The 6,919-nt window shown below is 37.4% G+C and overlaps 1 protein-coding gene across 1 annotated transcript in view; it reads left to right on the top strand.

Moving 5' to 3' along the window:
* CDK17 (cyclin dependent kinase 17) overlaps positions 1 to 6,919 on the top strand; it is a 98,619-nt gene that overhangs the window by 43,823 nt on the left and 47,877 nt on the right. The window lies entirely within an intron of this gene.

Here is a 6,919-nt window from a genome sequence, read left to right on the forward strand (position 1 = left end):
AATTCTTAAGGGCCCTAGGATGATTGGGATGGTAAATAAACATTGACTTCAGTTTGAAGTCACCAGCTGTGTTAGCCCCTATCAACAGAGTCACCCTTTCCTTGGAAGCTTTGAAGCCAAGCATTGATTTTTTCTCCTATGAAAGTCCTAGATGGTATCTTCTTCCAGTAGAATACTGTTTTGTCTACATTGAAAATCTGTTGTGTAGTGTAGCCACCTTCATTAATTATCTTAGATCTTCTAGATAACTTGCAGCTTCTACATCAACACTTGCTGCTTCACCTTGCACTTTTATGTTATGGAGATAGCATCTTTTCTTGAACCAACGACCTCTGCTAGCTTCAGACTTTTCTTCAGCTTCCTCATCTCTCTCGCCTTCATAGAATTGAAGAGAGTTAGGGCCTTGCTGTGGTTTGGGCTTTGGCTTAAGGGAATGTTGTGGCTGGCTTGATCTTCCATCCAGCACATTAAAACTTTCTCCATATCAGAAGTAAGGCTATTTTGCTTTCTTATTCGGGTGTTCATTGGAGTAGCACTTTTAATTTCTTTCAAGAATATTTCCTCTGCATTCACAATTTGGCTAACTGTGGCACAAGAGGCCTAGCTTTTGGCTTGTTTTGGCTTTCAACATGCTTTCCTCACTAAACTTAGTCATTTCTAGCTTTTGATTTAAAGTGAGGGATGTGTGACCCTTCTCACTTTGCACACTTGGAAGCCATTGTATGGTTATTGATTGGCCTAATTTCAGTATTGTGTCTCAGGGAATAGGGAGGCCTGAGGAGAGGGAGAGAGTTGGGGGAACCACTGGTGGGTGGAGCAGTCAGAACACATATAACATTTATGAAGTTTACTGTCTTAGCTGGGCAAGGTTTGTGGTGCTCCAAAACAGTTACAATAGTAACATCAAAGATCGCTGATCACAGATCAACCCAACAAATATAATAATAATGAAAAAGTTTGAAATATTGTGAGAATTACCAAAATGTGACAGACACGAAGTCAGCGAATGCTTTTGGAAAAATGGCACCTGTAGACTTGGAGGGTTGCTGCAAACCTTCCATTAGTGTAAAAAACACATTATCTGTTGTGCAGTAAAACAAAGTGCAATAAAGATGCACTTTGTTTTACTGCATGCTTATGTATGCTTGTAGTTACATTTTCAGGATAAAAAAAAAAAGCATGAAAAAATTTCTTAATTGTACAGCAGGCAATCCCAGATCAAATTTTAGGTGATAAAGTAAGCTAACACATTACATGTTTCTTTTAAGCACTTGTAGTTGGAAACTGGTTTTTGAACATTTTCAGCTGTGTGTGTGTGTGTGTGTGTGTGTGTATAAATATATATAGGGGAGGGAGGAAGAGAAAGAGGCAGTGTTTATATTAAGTCATTCTGAGTATCATTTATTGCCCCTTTACTTTTTAAAATTTGATCTAGCTATGGCAAAAAGCTGGAGATCTTTTTGACAACTAGAAAGGCATAAAAGTTGTTTTGTATTATACATGCACACAGATATATTCGAATGGGTATATATATATATATATATGGAATATATATGTATTATATATACGTGGTAAGTGCTGTGAGTAAAAAAAAATAAAACTAAGGATAAAGGAATAGAGAGGGTCAGGGTCAGGAAAGAGCCCTTTGCAGGGTAAAGCTTATGTTGAAATTTGAGCATTTATAATTGTTCTCTAGATAGCTAAGTCTTTAAAATATTAAAACCAAACAATTGTGGAGTTTTTATTTAGGGTTTATTTTAAATTACAGTACATTTACTTCTAAGGTAAAAAGAGCTTTTTCAGTAGCATGAATTTAAATATAAAACAATATTTAAGCATTCACTATAAATTACTGTTAATATATCTTAATCTTCATGAAAACGACAGTGTACAGATCCTAACAATCCCAAATAAAAGTTTTTGCTAAAACAGAAAAAATATTTTACCCCAGCTGTTTTTTAAAAAATATTTATTTATTTGGCTGTGCTGGGTCTTAGTTGCGGCATGCGGGATCTTTAGTTGCAGCTTGTGATCTCTTGGTTGCGTCATGTGGGATCTAGTTCACTGACCAGGGATTGAACCCAGGCCCCCTTGTGTTGGGAGTATGGAGTCCTAGCCACTGGACTACCAGGGAAGTCCTTTAACCCAACTCTCGAGGGTTTTGGTTTTAGGAAATCAGTAATTTAGCACTGCTTTATTAATATACAGTACATATTAGTTAACCTTCAAGCTAATGTAAATAGTAATATTTACTTCACAAAAGGTGTTTTATTGTAGCATTGCATGTGTTTTTGTCCTCAACCTAATGGGCAAAAAAGTTTACAAGCATAATTCTTCTTAAAGATAATTAGAAATGTCAAGGAATCTTTAATTTGGGAGTATTTTTTCTTTAATAATGATCTAGGCATTGTTGATGAAATTCCTTAACATCTGTGTTTACTGATCATTGTGACTTAATTAAAAGGTTACAGTTTTAGCATGGAAGATTAAAAAAATAGGACCTTTTTGAGGATGCGATGTGTTTTATTATGAAGTTTTTCTTTTTTATAAATTTATTTTTGGCTGCATTGGGTCTTCGTTGCTGTGCGTGGGCTTTCCCTAGTCGCGGTGAGCGGGGGCTACTCTTCATTGCAGTGCACGGGCTTCTCATTGTGGTGGCTTCTCTTGTGGTGGGACATAAGCTCTAGGTGCCCGGGCTTCAGTAGTTGTGGCACGCGGGCTCAGTAGTTGTGGCTGACGGGCTCTAGAGCACAGGCTCCTTAGCTGTGGCTCACGGGCTTGAACCCGTGTCCCCTGCATTGGCAGGCGGATTCTTAACCACTGCCCCTCTTATTAATGAATTAGAAAGGTCCTTGTTATTCCTGACAGAGTAGAAAATACATAAAGTTAGTTACTTTATATACTAGAACTTTCTTCACTCTTGATGGAAATGCATACCGTTCTGAGTTATAAACACATAGAATTTCAACTAATATATTGTTCAAAAGCATTGTATGAAGAAAAAGTTAAGGCTTATGTGATTTCCCTTTCCCCCCCTTTTCTGTACCCACTTAACACCATCAAGATTTACTTGGCGCTCTGTAGTGGCATTGCCCAATAGAAATACAATGTGAGCACCATACTGAATTTTAAAGTATTTTGCAGGTATATTTAATTAGTAGAGATAGTTTTAGAAATATTGATAAATTTTACTTAAATATGTCTAGAATTTTTCAAAATCATGTTATGCATATAACAATAGATTTTTTACGTTCTTTTAAAATACTAAGTCTTTAAAATCCAGTGCATATTTTTTATTTACAGTACAAGGCAGTTTGGAGTGACCACTTTTCACATACATGGTCAGAACGGGATGTTACCATGTTATGTGAGTTAATTCTGTAATAACATGTCTGTTATAGTTTGTTATTTTATCCCTATTTGTCATCTAAAATAAGAGGCAGGTACATGGTCAGCAAGCTTTCAAAATGGTGTGCAAGATTCTGAAGTGGTGATGTTTGTATAATTACGTAGACATACATGACCACGTGACTATGTTTGAGAAAATTGGAGTCCAAAAGTTGGTAACTGTGAGCTACTAGCACTTAGGGGTTTTTGTTAGGGCATGCAGATTTCTTGAAGGAGTGTGTGTTGAGGGTTCCTAACATACTCTCATGCTTGATAATTTGCTAAAAGGGCCCAGAAATCAGAGAAAAGCTGTTAAACTCATGATTGTTTTATTACAGTGAAAAGATACAGATTAAAATCAGCAAAGGGGAAAGGGTATATAGGGTGGTGTCCAAGAGAAACCAGGTGCGAGTTTTCAGTTATTCTCTCCTAGTGGAGTTGCATGACAGTGCTCCATTCCTCCAGTTGTCCTGTATGACAACATGGCACCAGCCAGGGAAGCTTACCTGAATCTTGGTGTCCAGAGGTGTTTTTAGGGGTCAATTACATAGGCACAGAAGTACCTACATGACTGTCTTTAGTTACTTAGTCTCCAGTTTCCCTTATTCCTTCTCCCCCCTGAGGTCAGGCTGATAAATGGTGTGGCCCAAAGCCCCAGGCATACAGAGATAGGGATTTACCATAATTTACATTGTTAATATAAATTATCTGGTGTGGCCCAAGATTTTAGGTATACAAAGAAATTTATCAGGCAGGATACTGCAAGGGGTCAGAGGTTATCTCCTAGGAGCTTGTCTTAGGTGATTCCTTTCTTTGGAATGTGCAGAGTTTAACCCCCCAAGCTTGCAGAGTTACCCCTTAACTGCACAGGATGATTCTGGATACAGAGGAGGGTGTCTCTAGTATAAATTCTTAGGGAAACAAAAGGGTAGATGAAGTTTGGCGATAGCTCAATTCACCTTAAATATCTAATATGTTTTAAGCAAATGGCATGGATTACTGACTGTCAAGGTAGAGCTATACAAAGGCTGACTTTGAGAAGTAAAGAATCTAGCATTTAGGACAGCCATATAGTTACAGGTTTCTTAGTTGGAAACAACTCTTAAAGTTTACTGACTGCCTCCTATAAATTCACCTTGTTTGCTAAAGTATATATTATCTCCTTTAATCCACATCTGAATGTCCATTTCTGCCTGTGATGGGAGAACTTGTATCAGACTAAGGCTCCCTATCAGACTAGGGAAAAAATATAGTTTGAAGGCATCGTAGAGCTTTTGAGTCAGTCAAGACTTCAGGAGTAAAGATTCAGGAGAGAAGAGAAATAGACGTATTCTGTGGATTTCCTCTAGAGATATTTTCTAACTCTTAAGCTCTTTTGGATAAGAGGATAAAAGTTGAGCAGTGTATGAGAGGTGAGCAAAAAGCAACCGAGGGGGTTGAGTGGAGCTTTCAATAGTTTTTGTTTTTGTTTTAGTCCTAGGTTTGCAGTTTGAATCCTTTGAAAGGCCACACCATAGGAGTGGGAACAAACAGAAGTAGGCCAGACTTTACAGAATCTCAGACTCAGTCTGAAGCCAGCTCTGTTCCTGATTGGACTGAGGTGATCTCTTACTCTGACTGCTTGTTAGAAAAAAATTAAATCCTTTCTGGAAGAAGATAATAACATCATCCAGAGCTTCTACATTTTTTCTTACATATTTTCATACAGTCATTCACATACAATGTGTAGTATTCAGTAAAAAAAATTACTATGCATTCAACAGGACCAACAGAAAAACCAGCAGTAGAAACAGGTTATGCAGGTTATTCATAGGTTGTGTAATTCTGGAGTTATAGACAAGAACTTTAAAATACTATAACCTAGTCATGAAAATAGATGGCAAGGTGAAGAATTTCAGTAGAGAACTTGAATCTATAGAAAGGGATCAGATAGGAATACTAGGACTGAAAATACAATAACTAAAATTTAGAACCCAGTAGATCGGTTTAACTGCAGTTTAGGCACAGCTGAAAAGAGGTCAGCTGGAAGGTTAGTTAGTAGAAAATATTCAGCAACATCGATTTGTCTTTAAGTATGTAAAACAGAGTTGGTAAAACATAATATTATCACTTATAAACTTGTATTCAGTACCCTACCCCGAGCCTTTGAGCAAACAAAAATTATTCATTAAAAATATCTTATGTAGAGTTCACTTGTTCAGCACACTCAGCTACTTGGAATAGAGCCCTAGGATGAGAAAATAAGCAAAATACTTACAGATTCAAGATAGATATCTAGAGCTGGATGGTAAAACAGGTATTTTAGCATAGGGGAGTTAGAAGAAGCCCTTAGTTGGGGTAATGGTTACAGTATACTTGGTAATCTGGTAAACTAGCTCACCACAATTAAGACTGTAAATTAGAAAAGAAGTTACAGGTAAATAACTGAGGAATTGGTTTTGGCAGGAAATACCTTGTTTGATCATATCCAAGACTCCACTATGAATTATACCATTAGTGTATGTACTACTAGGAAAAAAAAAGCTGTCAATTATAATTGACATCCCATTACAGTAAGTCCCCTACATACAAACCTTCAAGTTGCAAACTTTCAGAGATGCGAATATGTGTTCCATCAACATCAGGCGTGAGTGAAATTGCAGCTTGCCCTCCATCTCCTATTGCAGATGATCCTTCAGCTCTGCCAGTTCCCACCTCCTCTCCCTCCTCCAATCAGTAACTCTTCTTGCCTGTTCACTCGATGCCAGCCCCTGTATGCCAACTGTTGTACTGTACTACTGTACTTTTCAAGGTACTGCACTGTAAGATTAAAAATGTTTTCTTTATTTTTTGTGTTTGTTTTTATGTACTATTTGTGTGAAAAGTATTATAAACCTATTACAGTACAGTACTATACAGCTGCGTGTGTTAGTTGAGTACCTAGGCTAACTTTGTTGGACTTATGAACACGCTCTTGGAATGGAACTCATTCGTATGTAGGGGACTTAACTGTAATTGTGATACATCCTGATTTCAGAGATGTTAAAATGTGGGGGAAAAGGTAAATGGTAATCTTAGTTTTAAATCTCAGTTCTATCGATAATTGTTTGTTTGCCTTCTCTCAGGGAACTTCTTTGAGCCTGTTGGCTTATTTGTGAAAATGGGATAGTATAGTATGCTCTTTAGAATTAGGAAGACTAAATGAATTCAGAGACATGAGAGTGTCTAGTATGGAGTAGGCATTTGAGACCTGTTAATTTGACTTTTATTTTTTCCTTCTAAAATTTGGCATTGTTATAATAATAGGAGGAGACTCCTGACAGCTGACCAGGGTGGGGGAAGAACAAACCCCCAATATATTGGCTAAATAAGAAGTTAAAAAAGAAAATTTCTGTTGGAGCTGTTTAATAAATTGTCAAGCATCATTCTTTATTCTCTCCCTACCCCACCTCTTTCACCTGTCTTATCCCCTCAGTTACATCTAAAGATATCACTGGGGCTTCCCTGGTGGCACAGTGGTTGAGAGTCCGCCTGCCGATGCAGGGGACACGGG

The sequence above is a fragment of the Lipotes vexillifer genome, unplaced genomic scaffold, assembly GCF_000442215.2.
Source record: "Lipotes vexillifer unplaced genomic scaffold, Lipotes_vexillifer_v1.1 scaffold1775, whole genome shotgun sequence".
Taxonomy (NCBI): domain Eukaryota; kingdom Metazoa; phylum Chordata; class Mammalia; order Artiodactyla; family Lipotidae; genus Lipotes; species Lipotes vexillifer.